The sequence below is a fragment of the Aotus nancymaae genome, unplaced genomic scaffold (assembly GCF_030222135.1).
Source record: "Aotus nancymaae isolate 86718 unplaced genomic scaffold, 86718_ANA_hifiasm-v0.15.2.pri h1tg000003l, whole genome shotgun sequence".
Taxonomy (NCBI): domain Eukaryota; kingdom Metazoa; phylum Chordata; class Mammalia; order Primates; family Aotidae; genus Aotus; species Aotus nancymaae.
In genome coordinates this window covers 11275174-11291044 of record NW_026988414.1, presented here as the reverse complement: position 1 = coordinate 11291044, position 15871 = coordinate 11275174, and the positions used below count along the sequence as shown (strand labels likewise).

Sequence of the window (15871 nt, the reverse complement as noted above, 5' to 3'; positions counted from 1 at the left end):
GGAGGATCTCTGTGAGCTGGTTTTCTCTATCTTCAGGATAATCCAAATTTTAGTAACAAAAGAAGAAAAACTTATTCCTTTCCTTTGGCTCCACATCTAAATGACTTGTCCTAAAAAAAAAAATTTCCAAAATTGTTTTTAAATCTTGTTTTAGGCCAGGTGCAGTGGGTGGCTCACGCCTGTAATTCCTGCACTTTGGGAGGCCAAGGCAGGTGAGTTACCTGAGGTCAGGGGTTCAGGATCAGCCTGGCCAACACGGTGAAACCCTGTCTCTACTAAAAATACAAAAATTAGCCAGGCATGGTGGCGCATGCCTGTAATTCCAGCTACTCGGGAGGCTGAGGCAGGAGAATCACTTGAACCCAGGAGGCAGAGGTTGCAGTGAGCCAAGATCATGCCATTGAACTCCAGCCTGGGCAACAGAGAGAGACTCTGTCTCAATAAATAAATAAATAAATAAATCTTTTTAAAAATAAAAGTTGCTAGTACTATGCATGATTGTGTAAAGTGGGGCCTACCCAGGTGCCAAATGACAGGTAGATGAGCAAACTTTGGCCCCCATTTGAAGGAATACTATGACAAGCTTAAAAATGACAAAATGAAATTTGTCAAAATATATAAAAGTATATATGAAAGAATGTCCAGGGAAAATATCAGAAACCCAAACTGAGCAAGTCAATCAGTTTCTCCCTGGAGGCCTGTTGATGAAAACTGAAGAGTTCAAGAAATAGTTATGTAAAATTTAAATAAAGCCCATGCCCTTTTTCGTGGGTATTTGTGTGCTTGAGTAATGTAAATATAATAATCTCTATGAAAATACTTTCTAAACTTTAAATATTGTTCCATATAAAATTATTACTCACTTTCTTCAAAAAATAATACATTATTTTCATAATTGCTAATTGCTCCTTCTAGGGTTATGTGGTTGGGATACAGAAGTGATTGCTTCCTGGCATTCAGGAAGTAGGGGTCTTGTTTTGACCAGGCCTCTGCCTTGGGATCCAGAAGAGCATCTGTTCACACCCAAAGGCGGAAGATCACTTTCTCAGGCAGGACTGGTCCCGGACTAGGGGGAAACCACTCATCTAGCCCAAAAGACCTGCGTGTCCTTCCAAAGAAACTATTCTCCTCCCCCAACTAATAACATAAGCCATATCAAGATTCTCAGCTGCAAAAAAGAAACATTTGCCATGGACCGTTGAATACAATTATCACCACTATTATCATCATTTGTGGTGGGGTTGTTGTATGCAGGCATACATACATATGTCGATGCTAGGCTCGGTGCTAAGGGTTTTATGTGCATTATCTCTTTTTATCCACAACCTAGAAAAGGAGGTAATTACTTCCTGTTATGATGAAGGAATTGAGGCTAAGAAAGGTTGAGAAACTTGCCCAGAGTCCACAGATTTAGTAAGTGGTAGAGGAGGTTTTCATAGCTAGAGCTGACTGCCAAACTCGAGGTCTTAACACGCTTACTTTCTATAGTGAAAATCCTGCTGGGCTTCAGTGAGAATCCAGCAAGCTGGTGATGCAGGCTCCTTCCTTGGTGGGCCTCTACTGGCCTTAATATTTCAGGGCAATTTCCAGAGAGCTGGCTGGAGTCAGTGGTTGACATCTATCCTCAGCAGAGCCATGAAACTGGCTTTCCCAGCAGCTCACATTAACTGGCAGTGGCAGCCAAGGCAGCTCAGAAACAGAAATGTTCTCAGGGCCTCAGGAAACATCTGCAAGTCCTCAAGGAGACAAGACCTGTCCCCTATCACCTCTTGGGGGAGATAGTGGGCCTATCCCAACTGCAGGGAAAGAACATATTTCTTTTCCTGTCCAAGCGGTGTTCCCGCAAATGGAACAATTCACCGCTATGCAACTTGTAGGATCGGCCACTTGAGAGCAGGCCTTGTACTAGACAATGGGGTGGCAGTCCTGAAATCAGAGCCACCACCTGCCTGGTAGAGTTTGTGGGGCAATGGTGAAGATGGCGACAAGTGACCAGCAGTATTTGCAATTCAAAGTGAATGGTGCAGGGAAAAGGGGATGTGGCGTGAGGGGGGAAAGCATGAACTTTGGAGTCAGAAGGATCTGTTTCTTCATGTCCTGGTTGTGAGACTTTGGGCAAATTTCCTAACGTTTCAAGGTTGTTTCCTCATCTGGAAGAAATGTAAACAGTTATACTTGTTTTGCATAATTACCATGAACTTTAAAAGGAACAAGTATATCGATACTTAGAATTGCCTAGCACATAGTGGGAGCTCACTAAATGATAACTACTAGTATTGATATTACTAGTGTTATTAAAAAGGCTCTAGTTGGAGGATCTATACATGGTGTTGTTAAAAAGAAAACAACAGAAGGGACATATTAGCTGGGTTTTGTTGGGTAGGTAGGAGTTTGTTGACTAGCTGGTAGGCAGGAAGGGTTTTCTAGTTTGTAACTTAGAAAGGACAGCTTTGTGAAGGAGCATGGAACATCCAGGCAACATGATTAGACCCGTTAGGAGCTACTGAAATATTCCCCTCAAAATATAGGGGCGTACCCCTGGGGGAAGATGTCTCTCTGAAGTCCACTTGCTACTATTCTCAAATAAAGGACAGTGAACAACCTCTCAGTGTAAATTCATAAAACAGCATTCTTGTAAGCTACACTTCCTGAAGTGGAGCAGCCTCCAAGCCCTTGTCCTGACAATCCGCAAGGAACAAAAGAAGCTGAGAATTAGATTCCAAGAGCCCAAGCCTCTGACTCACTTCTCTGGAGTTAGACAGGCTTGAGTTTTCATTCCTGTCCTTGCCGGTTAACCTTGGCAAATCACTCATCTCGCTTACCTTGCAGTTTTGTCATCTGAAAACTGGAAACAATACATTACACAGAAATTGTTATACATTATCACAATACCTGGTGTGTGGCAGGTGCTCTCCACTCTTTAGAGAAAGGAGCTACTCTCTTGCCTGAACTTATGGCAGAGTGAAGGCAAGACTGACAGATTCCAGGACAAGCCCTACAATCTCAACCTGAAATATTGAAAAAAGACTTTCACAAAAATGGCATAGGATAGATATTATTCTGTACTTTGCTTTTTTCAACAAATAATACATCATGCGAATACATTTAGGTCTTTCTCATTTTTTTTTTTGTTGTTGTTGTTTTGTTTTGTTTTGAGATAGAGTTTTGCTCTTGTTGCCCAGGCTGGAGTGCAATGGTGCAATCTTGGCTCACTGCAAACTCTGCCTCCTGGGTTCAAGCGATTCTCCAGCCTCAGCTTCCCGAGTAGCTGGGATTACAGGTGCCCGCCACCAAGCCTGGCTAATTTTTGTATTTTTAGTAGAGACAGGGTTTCACCATGTTGGTCAGGCTGGTCTTGAACTCCTGACCTTGTGATCCACCCACCTCGGCCTCCCAAAGTCCTGGGATTACAGGCATGAGCCACCACGCCTGGCCTTTCTCATGTTTTAAAATTGATAACTTTATAGTATTATTCACATAGTACAAAGCTCACCATTTTAAAATGTACAAATCAGTGGTTTTTAGCATATTCACAAGGTCCTTCTTGCAATCATCACTATTAACTAATTCAGAACAAATTCATCATCCCAAAAAGAAACGTGTATCCCTTAGCAATCACGCCACATTGCCCCCTTCCCCTGGCCCCCAGGGACTGCTTATCATTTTCTGTCTCTATGGATTTGCCTATTCTAGACATTTCATATAAGTGGAATCCCGTGTGGCCTTCTGTGTCTAATTTGTTTTATGTAGTGTGATGTTTTCAAGGTTCATCCCTATTGTAGCATGTACCAGAACTTTATTCATTTTTATGGCTAAGGATATTCCACTGTGTGGATATAATGCCATATTTTGTTTATTTATTAGTTGATGAGCATCTGAATTGTTTCCATTTTCGGCTATTATAAAATAACCCTAATTTCTTTAAATAGTTGCATAGTATTCCATTAATTAGAGGTAGCACAGTTTAGTTAAGCACTTCCTACTGAAGGATCGTTTTGGTCTTCTTAATTTTTGCTAAGCAAAACAGGATGGTGCAAGAGAGAGTCAAAACTTACCCCATTTCCTGAGAGAATTATCCAACAGAAGCAAAAAGTTGCATTGCGAAAGTTATTAATTGCAACAATCTTTGTAGTAACACAAAATTGGGAACTACTTCAAGAATCCACAGTAAGGAGCTCTTTAGGTAAATTCTATTGTTCAATTAAATCATGTACAATTACTGAAATGATAATTATGAAGGCAATATAGCAACAAGTGAATTGCAAATGGTGATTTTAAGTGGAGGAAAAACGACAAAATGCAAAATGATATCCTTTGCCCACACTGGTTCTTGTGATAGTAAGAAGTGGGGCTAGGAGGCACATCCATGCCCTTTGGCCTTGAAACTCCTGTCTCTGTTATGTCAGAATGAGGAACAGAAGCCAGGCTTCCTCACTAAGGAGCAGACTGGAGATCACTGCCATCCTACATCTACTGAGGGTTCTAGGAGACGGCCCCTCAGGAGAAAGGAAGGCTCCCCCGCAAGTGACGAGGGGAAGCCGAAGTCACTGCTGCCTTCCCTAGATTTTGAAGGTCCCGACTCCCTAGGTCCCCAGGGGGTGGGTCATAGCTGGGCTGTATAACGGTGATGAGAATCATGGACCCAGCTCATCCTGGTGGCCGTGGAACCAGTTGTTCATGAAGATAGTCGGTGAACTGTTGTGATGGGTACCTTCCAAACTTCCTGTGTGTGGTGCTGGTGTCTCTTACCAACATCTAGTAACTGGGACAAACGCTGACTTCTCAGAGTGCCACCTGGCACTGTACTTTCCAGAGTAGTGATTGCAAATACATTCAACAGCAGTAATTGTGAACACATTCAACTGAACCAATTTAGAAACAGTTATTTACTTATTTATTCATAATATGGAGTCTCATTCTGTTGCCGAGGCTGGACTATAGTGGCGCCATATTGGCTCACTGAAACCCGGGTTTCAAGCGATTATCTTGTCTCAGCCTCCTAAGTAGTCGGGATTACAGGCGCCTGCCATGACACTTAGCTAATTTTTGTATTTTTAGTAGAGACAGGGTTTCACCGTGTTAGCCAGGCTGGTCTCCAACTCCTGACTTCAAGTGATCTGCCTGCCTAGGCCTCCCAAAGTGCTGGGATTATAGGTGTAAGCTACCGCACCCAGCCTGAAACTTTTTCAAAAGTATGCTTCCTGCCTATGATATGAGAGAGGGGAGATTAGGTAATGACTGCTTAATTGGTTCAGGGTCTCCTTTGGAAGTGATGAGATGTTTCAAAACTAGATAGGGGCAGTGGCTACACAACACTGAGAATGTACCAAATGTCACTAAATCATACACTTTAAAATGGTTAACTTTATGTTACATGAATTTCACTTCAATAAAAAAATCAATTGATCATTTATATGTGGGTCTACTTCGGGACTATTTAGACTATCAATCTTTGTACCATCTTTTTGCTAGTACCAAACTGTTTTTACAGTGACTTTATAGTATGTTTTGAAGTCAGATAGGGTAAGTCTTCCAACTTTATTCATTCTTTAAAAAAGTGTTTTGGTTTTCCTAGATAATTTGCATATCCATATACATTTTTATTTCATTTTATTTTTATTTATTTTGCGACAGAGTCTCCCTCTGTCGCCCAGTCTGGAGTGCAATGGCGTGCGTGAACTTGGCTCACTTCAACCTCCACCTCCCAGGTTCAAAAGACTTTCCTGCCTCAGCCACCTGACTAGCTGGGACTACAGGCACGTGCCACTATGCCTGGCTAAGTTTTGTATTTTTAGTACTTTAGCCCCTGAGTTTTCCCTAGTATGGGGCCTTGCCCTAAAAGAGAGCCGATCGGCCTCAATTGTTTGTAAGGGCTACAGTGCTCCAGCCCTTTTAGGTGTTCTTACCTTAGGTCCCTGTTCTTATCCACTGTTGGAGAGGACAGAGCCTCTCCCAGCTTCAGCTGACATTTTCGGATTGGCAGTCCAACTCTCCAGTGATCACCTGTGGTCTACTTTGGATTCTCCTGTTCTCAGGCCTCATCATGTACTCTCTCTCTTTCTTCCTTCGTTTTCCTCTTACAAAAACGTTCTTGTGGCGGTAGGTAGTTTGCCTCACCCACTTGTATTTTGGGGCTCATGAAGTTACCTTGTACCTAGCTTTGTTAAAGTACTGTCTGGGCCTTTGGTTTTGCTATTTAGTTACTGTTTTTGGGGAGAATTTGGAGAGATTAAAAACCCAGGCTGGCACCACCACCAACCTGCTCAAAATTCAAATTTTGTGTTGAATTTCAGTTGTTTAATGATTGTTGCCTTCAAGTTCTAGCAGTGTCTCATACGTTCCTATATTCGATAAAGACCCGATAAGTGATACAGTTCCACCAACCATACATCTAGGTTTGTTAGCAACCTAGAGCCAGCAAACAAAGACTAGCATTTTATGGAAAATCTGTATCTAGAATCCTACTACTAGCTTACAAAGCTCTTGGAGAGTTACTTCCTCTGTGGAACTTTGGTTATCACTCCTAATAGAATCTCTCTCATTTGTGCTTCCTTCATTACACCTCTTGGGTTTGGTGTGTGTGCTATCTCAGAGAACCTGAGCTCCCAGAAACAGTGACCATACACAATTTATCTCTATACCCCCAGGCCCCAGCACAACACCTGACACAGAGTAGACACTTAAGTTTCCTAAAAGAGGGAGTTTGAGCTAAAAGATGCCTGCAGCTGTACTGTGTAACTAAAAAACTTAATTACCGGCCGGGCGCGGTGGCTCAAGCCTGTAATCCCAGCACTTTGGGAGGCCGAGACGGGTGGATCACGAGGTCAAGAGATCGAGACCGTTCTGGTCAACATGGTGAAACCCCGTCTCTACTAATACAAAAAATTAGCTGGGCATGGTGGCGCGTGCCTGTAATCCCAGCTACTCAGGAGGCTGAGGCAGGAGAATTGCCTGAACCCAGGAGGCGGAGGTTGCGGTGAGCCGAGATCGCGCCATTGCACTCCAGCCTGGGTAACGAGCGAAACTTCGCCTCAAAAAAAAAAAAAAAAAAAAAAAAAAAAAAACTTAATTACCTTAAAAATGACTCATGCTCATTGTAGGAAACTTAGAAAATACAAAAAAAAAAAAAAAAAAAACAAACAAATAGAAAATATTTAGCTGGGCACAGTGGCTCACACCTGTAATCCCAGCACTTTGGAAGGCCGAGGGGGGGCGGATCACAAGGTCAGGAGTTCAAGACCAGTCTGGCCAATATGGTGAAACCCGTCTCAATTAAAAACACAAAAAATTAGCTGAGTGTGATGGTGTGTGCCTGTAATCCCAGCTACTCCGGAGACTGAGGCAGGAGAATTGTGTGAACCCAGGAGGTGGAGGTTGCAGTGAGCTGAGATCTCACCATTGCACACCAGCCCAGGCAACAGTGTGAGACTCCGTCTCAAAAAAAAAAATCTCATTTTCTTTTTTTTTTTTGAGATAGTCTTGCTCTGTCTCTGCAGTGGCCTGATCTTGGCTCACTGCAACCTCTGCCTCCCAGGTTCAAGCGATTTTCCTATCTCAGCCTCCCGAGTAGCTGGGACTACAAGTGTGTGCTACCATACTCAGCTAATTTTTGTATCTTTAGTAGAGATGGGGTTCCCCGTGTTGGCCAGGCTGGTCTCGAACTCCTGACTTCAGGTGATCCATCTGCCTCAGCCTCCCAAAATGCTGGGATTACAGGCATGAGCCACTATGCCCAGCAGACATGCATGTTATCTTTATGGTAGAACGATTTATATTTCTTTGGGCATACACCCAGCAGTGGGACTGCTGAGTTGAATGGCAGTTCTGGTATTTAAGCTCTTTGAGGAATCACAACACTGCTTTCCACCATGGTTGAACTAATTTACACTCCCATCAACAGTATATATGCGTTCCCTTTTCTCTACCTCTCCAACTTTTTTTTTTTTATATACAGAGTCTTGCTCTGTCATCCAGGCTGCAATGCAGTGGCATAATCACAGTTCACCTCTGCCTTCCTGGCTCAAGCAATTCTCCCACCTTAACCTCCCAAATGGCTGGGACTATGGGTGCATGCCACCACACCCGGCTAATTTTTGTATTTTCTGTAGAGACAGGGTCTCACCATGTTACCTAGGCTGGTCTCAAACTCCTGGGCTCAAACAATTCACCAGCTTCGGACTCCTAAAGTGCTGAGATTACAGGCCTGAGTCACTGCACATGGCCATGTTATTTTCTGGCTTTTTAGTAATAGCTATTCTGACTGGTGTGAGATGGTATCTTACTGTGGTTTTGATTTGCATTTCTCTAGTGATATTGAGCTTTTTTAAAATATGCTTTTTTTGGCTGCATTTAGGTCGTCTTTTTGAAAAATGTCTGTTCATGTCCTTTGCCCACCTTTTAATGTGCGTGTGTGTATTTTACTTGTAAATTTACTTAGGATTCTTACAGATGCTGGATTTTAGACCTTTGTCAAATACATAGTTTGCAAATATTTTCTCCCATTCTATAGATTATTTACTACTCTGTGGACATTTTCTTTTGCTGCCTGCTGATGTCTTAACATGGCAAGCCCTAGGAAAACTGGAAATAAAGTAGAAGGCAAGTACAGTATTAGAACGCACTCAGGCTGGGCGCAGTGGCTCACTCCTATAATCCCCGCACTTTGGGAGGCTGAGGTGGGCGGATCACCTGAGGTCAGGAGTTTGAGACCAGCCTGGCCAACATGGTGAAACCCCATCTCTACTAAAAACAAAAATTAGCTGGGCATGTGGTGCACGCCTATAATTCCAGCTACCTGGGAGGCTAAGCCAGGAGAATTGCTTGAATCCGGGAGGCAGAGGTCATGCCACTGCACTCCAACCTGGGCGACAAGAACAAAACTCCGACTGAATATTTGAAAAAAAAAAAAGCAAATTGAGAATGTGCAGTATCCTTAAGTACAAGAAAGTCCTTGGTATAATTAAATGTCTTCAATGCAACAGAATCTGGCTCTCATTACCAGATGCAACTCCCAAACTTTTCACTAGGTGGCAGAACAGGCTAGATAATAGCCAGGGTTCTCAACCTTGGTGGGCATCACAAACACCTGTGGGCCTCCAGCACCAAAGTTTGATTCATTAGGTCTGGGTGTGGCCTGATAATTAGCATTCCTAACAAGCTTCCAGGTGATGCCGATATGCTGGAAGGAAAGTACATTTTGTGAACTCTGAAACAGAAAGTCAATGTAGACCAACCCAAGGCCCATTCACCCATCCATCCATCCATCCATCTCTCCCTTCCTCCCTTCCTCCAGTTTACTTTGTAGTTCTAGGTGATATGAGCACAGAGAAGAATGAGACGTGATTCTTGTTCTCAAGACAGACTTGGGTAAGGGAGAAAAAGTAAAATGAAAAAAATAACTCTATTACTTCCACTTCTCCATTCTTTCCAACACACAGACTTCCTAAGTGTTCATTTGTGTTTCTGTTCTGTCAAATAGAGTTTAAGCCTTGTGCCCTTAAAGCTTGAATGATCAACTAGCACAAGAGCTGCCTTACATGGCTAAATCTGCTGAACTAACAATCTCAGGAATGTGTTTGCTATCCTATGAAAACTTTCAGATGGAAAATCTCCTCTCTGAACTTACAGAGGCTGGAGATATAAAAGCACATCTGACACCCCCACGTCTGCATTAATGAGTAAAAAGAAAACACCAGGATTATTACGTTCTTAGAATCTGTGCTTAGTTGCTTTCCAAAATGAATTCCTCATTTTAAACTTCAATACATATTATAGTTAATTTGGGGGAAAAATCTTTTGACTCATGTCCTTTAAATAGTATTGCTGACTAGCTCTAATCTTTGGTACTCTTACTAGACCTACTTTTTGCATAATTTGTGATGTATCATATAAACCAATAATATGTAAAGAGATTGTGTATAGTTAACTTGACACAAATTCTTTTTGTATAATGAAAGAACACTTCAACGCATGCCTTGGGTTGAACTATTATTTCTAAATCAGTGATAACTAGATTAGTGAAATTTTATTTATAACCAAATTCATCTCAACCAATGTTTTCACAAGTATTTGAAAGTGTAATAAAAATAAATGGGTAAAAGATGCAGACAGAATTCAAGAGATACAAATAAGCACACATAAAAATATGTCATTTTCTCTCCAGGTCCCCCCCATAAAAACATTGTCATGTGTTAAAGAAATGTTAGTTAAAGCAACCTTGAGATACTTCCTTTACATCTATTAAATTGGCAAACACATTTAGAAATGTTCTTTCTTGACTTGGGTTAGACAAGTGTTCACTTCATAACTATTTGACAAAACTGTGTTTGTGCACTCTTCTGTACCTGTAACAGAAGACGTTGGGAAACATTTCCATTGCTTTTGCAAGTAAGTCTTGGACTGGAACTTGTTCTAAGGAGATATGCACAAAGAAGTTCTCTGTAGCATTTTCTAAAATGAAGAACTGGAAACTATCAAATTATCTACCAAAACAGAAATGGTTTAGCAAATTACAGTAACGAAGGAAAATTACAAAATATTATGGTAGTTGTAAAGACCTAAAGCACATTTTTGATAGTGTATTACAAAACAATGATTTGCAGTCACATAAACCTATAAACATAAGCATAAGGATTAGAAGAGAGGACTATTAAAAATCATAAAGGAGCTCTGGGTAATTTTCTCCATGAATTTTTATTACTCTTAGATTATCTTTACCACAGAGAGCACAGAACATGTGATTAAAATGCAAAGGACAGGAACATCCCACTGGCAAGGACTACTCATGTCTAATCACAGTGTGATCATTAAATATTCTGTCCAAATGTACTCAGAACACTTGGGATGTTTATAGAATATGGCAGAAGAAGGAAGTCTAAGAGAGGAAGAGCTGTGTGGAATTGATCTCTCATTTTGCTTCTTTTATTTTCAATTTTAGATGCTCTGGAAGTTATTTTTTCTTCCAAGTTTAGATCACTCTTAAGACAATCCATGAAATTTATTAAAATCTCACTGAGCTCCTACTCTCAATCTTACAATGTTGCTGGGGAAATAAGGTATTCACCCGTATTCTGAAAAAAAATTAAGAATCAAGGATGAAAGTTAATAGTTTGTCTACTGCAAAAGGTATAATGTCATTTATTGCTAAATGAACTGCACCACCAACCTTAGGCAAAAATGCTCAGTGAGGCTGGAGTTGGGTATGGTGGTCTGCAGAGGCTTTAAAGATAGTGGGAGGTCAATGGGATCTAAAGCCTGGCCCTAGGACTGGTAGAAAGGAACGTGAAGAAGTTTCCATGAGGATGGGAGATTAACACCCAAAGTGCAAGGGTGGGAATAAATAGAAAAGCAAGAACTGTTTGCTCGAAGAGATTATCTAGGGCTCCATTAAGTTAAGGAATCTAGATGTGCCCTGTTGGTAACAGGGAGTTACCAAGGTTGAACAAGAGCAAGTGCTCAAAGAAGTGGCTGGGAGACTCCCTGGAAGCAGAGGATAAGACAGGTTAAATGCTGCATGCAGCTGGTGAAGAGAGAAGGCAAGAGTCCGGGTTAGAAGAGACTCAAAATACGGAAAGAATAGACAAGGAAACATGAAAATGTGGGAAAAAATCCAGGTCTGTGGGGGATGAAAATCAGGGCTTCAGCCTCGCCACTTACTATAACTCCTCTAGGCAATGAATCACTTTACCAAGCCACAGCTTTCTCATCTGTAAAACAGAAATGACAATCTGCCCTTAGTGATGCTGTCAGAGGATCAAAGGTGCAGGGCCATGGTAAGCAAATGACAAGAAGCACTGTAAGTTTAAGTTAGGAAGAAGGAACTCATGCAATGATGTGTTGGATAGACACATCTTTGGGCAAAAGAGAGGAAGACAATTCTAAGGTCTGGAACCTGCAAAATGGGACTTTTACCCACCCCACCCCCTTATTTGCAACTATTCATGAAATTCAACAAAATTATTTCCTTGCATTTTAAGTTTATCGATTTGCTTCTTGGATCACCTTCAGAAATGGTTATATTGAGTTTACTTTCTAGAAGATGCACAAACAGTAAAAGAACAGAGCCACTTCAGATTACTCAAGGGGTTGTTCCATTTCCAAAACACACTGACCTTTGAAAAGTTCCTGAATTGGTTGGGTAAAATGTCTGAAGTGGTCGGGGGGAAAAGCAAAACAAAGTCTTAACTACAGAATATATTTTTAAGGAAATGCAGCTTTATTACTTTCAAGTACAAACAACTTGGGCTTGGCTAACCAAATTCGCCTAATTGAGGGAATCTGCTTTAACGTACAGATGCAAATGATTTACAGTTAGCACAATCACTCACTGGTAAAAAGAGTGCTTCTATGATGCAAGAAAATAACTTTGCATCTTAGAGACATCTTGTTCCACAATCACTCCACTATTTGCTTAAGCAATCCCTTCTTCCCCCTACCCCACACAGTTCAAACATAAACTTTATCTCACTTCCTCTAAATCACAACATACATCAGATTAGTGAAACATGAGTTGATTACTTTTCCCACATTGCTATAGATGTTGGATTGGTGACAGAACTATCTTTTCAACCTGAGCATTCTCATCAAGTATACTAAGTCTAAATCAGTGAAATATGCCTGTTCACAATCTGAGTACAAAGACACCAAAACATTATGAGCTTTTATCATCTGAATTAGTAATTTTCCAGGGCTGAATATTAAAAACACATATTTACTTGGGCATATTTATGAAGAGCAAATGCAGCTGAATTCTTTAGGCTACAATAATTAAGTGGGTTTACACCGGTCAGGATTGAATTACTAAATTTAAACAACTTAACTGTTCTAGGAAAGACTGGAAACACTGACACATCCTGACAGCTGAACAGCTTTCTGCACTGAGCATGACCATTCAGTCTGATTAGGCTGATGGGAATGGTGTAAAGACTACCCAGGAATCCATTTGAGGATTTATTCTGAAAAACTTTCACTTTCCTAGAGCAGGCACAGGGGGAACCTTTGATTAGAGACACTGCCAAAGATGGCTAATGGGCATTTTGTCAAAAAAAAGCGAATCTGTTCTTTTCACCAGACACTCTGAAGACTGTGTAACTCTCAAGAGTGCCTTAGTTGTCTTAAACCAAGCAAAAGCACCAGCATAACCAGGTAGGAAGGCTGTGTCAAGGAGACAGACCTAAAGGGCTTCTCCCCTATCCTGACAACTGTGTCCAAAGGCAAAGGTGACAGTATGCCCTGCCAAGACTGCATCATAAGTAGCAATCTGATTCTGCTTGCTTCCTTACAGAGAAAGGCAAGTGGCTTCAGACACCAAGGCCCAGAGGAGGCGCAGAAAGCTATAAAAGTGATGTTGGGGCCAGGCGTAGTTTCTCACGCCTGTAATCCCAGTACTTTGGGAGGCCAAGGCAGGCGGACCACGAGGTCAAGAGATCAAGACCATCCTGGCCAACATGGTGAACCTCTGTCTCTACTAAAAACACAAAAATTAGCTGGGCATGGTGATGCACACCTGTAGTCCCAGCTACTTGGGAGGCTGAGGCAGGAGAATTGCTTGAACCCTGGAGGCGGAGTTTGCAGTGAGCCGAGATTGTGCCACTGCACTCCAGGCTGGCGATAGAGTGAGACTCGTCTCAAAGCAATGTTGGTAGGATTCACCTCTAGGCAACCTGGAAGCCACACAGTAACGACCTCAAGTTGCCAGCTGTGTTTGGTCAAAGAAATGTGTAAAGCCAGGATCCACTATCCTATGCTGATTCTGTTAGATCAAAATGCCTAACCTAATAGAAACAATTTCTTCATGTCTAAAATAAATAGTTTCCAAAAGTATTTCCTTTGTTTTACAAATAGAGGGCAGTAATCATTTTCCTATGAACAAATACTAGAATAATTACATAATCCTCAAACTTCACCAAGTGCTTTCAACAGCCAGAACAGAGTGATTTTTAAACTATGAAAAAGGAATTGCAAACCTTACAATTTAATAGCAATGTTCCCCACGTTTCACTCGTGAGCAGCTATCCAACTGCATGCACTTCCTGCAGAACTTCTTCCAAGTCCAGTCCTTGGAAGGGTTTTCTTCCTACTTCTCCAATAGGTCTAAAATGTCAGGTTAGAGTCAGATTTGGCAATGTGGATTACTTCAAATAATGGAGCGGGAGGAAACCATTCCTTTGGAATGATGACAAAATCTACTAGAAACTTCACACATCCACTCAGCTCTCCCGGATCCCTGTCCACATCACGGGGCCTGAAGCTGTTATGGTAGCCTTTATGAACCTGAGAGAAGCCCCTTGCTTCTACACCACCGTGTCACCCAAGAAATGCAATCCTCATAAATCGATGGGGCTTACCTTCTCATGACTTAGAATTTTTCCAAAATGAGAATATTCACAAAAGAGGGAAAGGCAATTTCCCTCACTTAGGTACTAAGGAAGCCAAAGGTCAGCGTGTGCATGAGAGAGCTCTCAAACGCAATGAGAGGAGAGTAAGGAATAGCTTTAGTTATTCCCTACCCACTTCTTACTCTGACTTCCCATTTTGCTTTCTTTTGCAAAAAGGATGAGCTAGTTTACCATTTTTATAAAAACTGGCAATAGTATGAATAAATCCAGCATCTATACAGCAGTTAAATAAAAATCTCAGGCCAAATAAAGGCCTCTGTGGGGAAGACTTGACATTAGGACTCCAATTACTGCCTGAAGAACTGCTGTCAAAGATCCAGCTGCATGATCATGCCACTGCACTCCAGCCTGGATGACAGAGCAAGACTGCCTAGGGGAAAAAAAAAATTCCAGAGACATCAAGTACCACCTTGATGACTTCTGTATTCACCACTAAAAACTGAAATAGAACATATCATACAAGCTTCAAGTTCGTCAGTTTTATAAAACTTTTCCTGCAAGTAAGCTATTGGAGAGATCTTAAAGAGTGAGGAGGGGTGGAGACAGTCATTAGATCAACAATCTCAGTTACCTGTTCAGGCTTGATTACAAAGTAAAAAGTCATTTACCCTCATCACTGCCCAAAGTGTCCTGGGGCTTCTGAAAAATAGATTCAGCTGTGATTCTAGTTCTATTTCTAGGAGGACTAAGCAGAGCTCATGCACAGAACTCAATGCGAGATGGATTAAACTCAGATTTCGTGGGATAAAGATATTCTTCTTTTGCTTAAACCCCACAAAGTGTCAACATGGACATTAATGATACCTGTCCTTGAAATTCACCATTAATTTCTATTAACTTCACAGCACCCAGAGGTCCACAGTCTGGCTTTATGCTAACGCAGATTCTGGAAGAGATAGGGCCCCACTCTAGAGCTTACATCATTCTCAGCTCTGCTGGCAACACTTTTTCCCACCTATAAAATGGATATGCTTTAAACTAGAGTCAGCAAGAAGGAATAACTCATGTTCCCAGACATAAGCTTTCACTGAGGTTCCAATTCGCATGTTCACCTTCAAACTACCTTCCTGTTGGTCTGTGAATGAAATACGTTCCTCCCCAGCACCCCTGAAATACAAGGGGAGACAGCTGAAGAATGGCTGAGATTTTTCTACTGCTTGCTCCCTCCACTCTCTCCCTGATTGTGACCACTAACAAACATTTCCACTGCTGAACCACAAAATTACCTAACTGTAGAAGAGGGGGACACACACTGGCAGCCCAGGGACACGTTTTATTTGGCCCCCTTATTTTAAATTATCTTTTTTTTTTTTTTTTTTTTTTTTTGAGACGGAGTTTCACTCTCGTTACCCAGGCTGGAGTGCAATGGCACGATCTCGGCTCACCGCAACCTCCGCCTCCTGGGTTCAGGCGATTCTCCTGCCTCAGCTTCCTGAGTAGCTGGGATTACAGGCACGCGCCACCATGCCCAGCTA

General features: G+C 41.7%; 1 protein-coding gene across 2 annotated transcripts in view; it reads right to left on the bottom strand.

Annotated features, from left to right (window-relative positions):
* Positions 1-10005: 10005 nt before the first annotated feature.
* FBXW2 (F-box and WD repeat domain containing 2) overlaps positions 10006-15871 on the bottom strand; it is a 33185-nt gene continuing 27319 nt past the window's right edge. For both annotated transcript variants that reach the window (XM_064378494.1, XM_064378493.1), the window contains one exon: positions 10006-15681. The gene's annotated coding sequence lies outside the window, so the exon portion shown is untranslated. The remainder of the gene's footprint in view (positions 15682-15871) is intronic.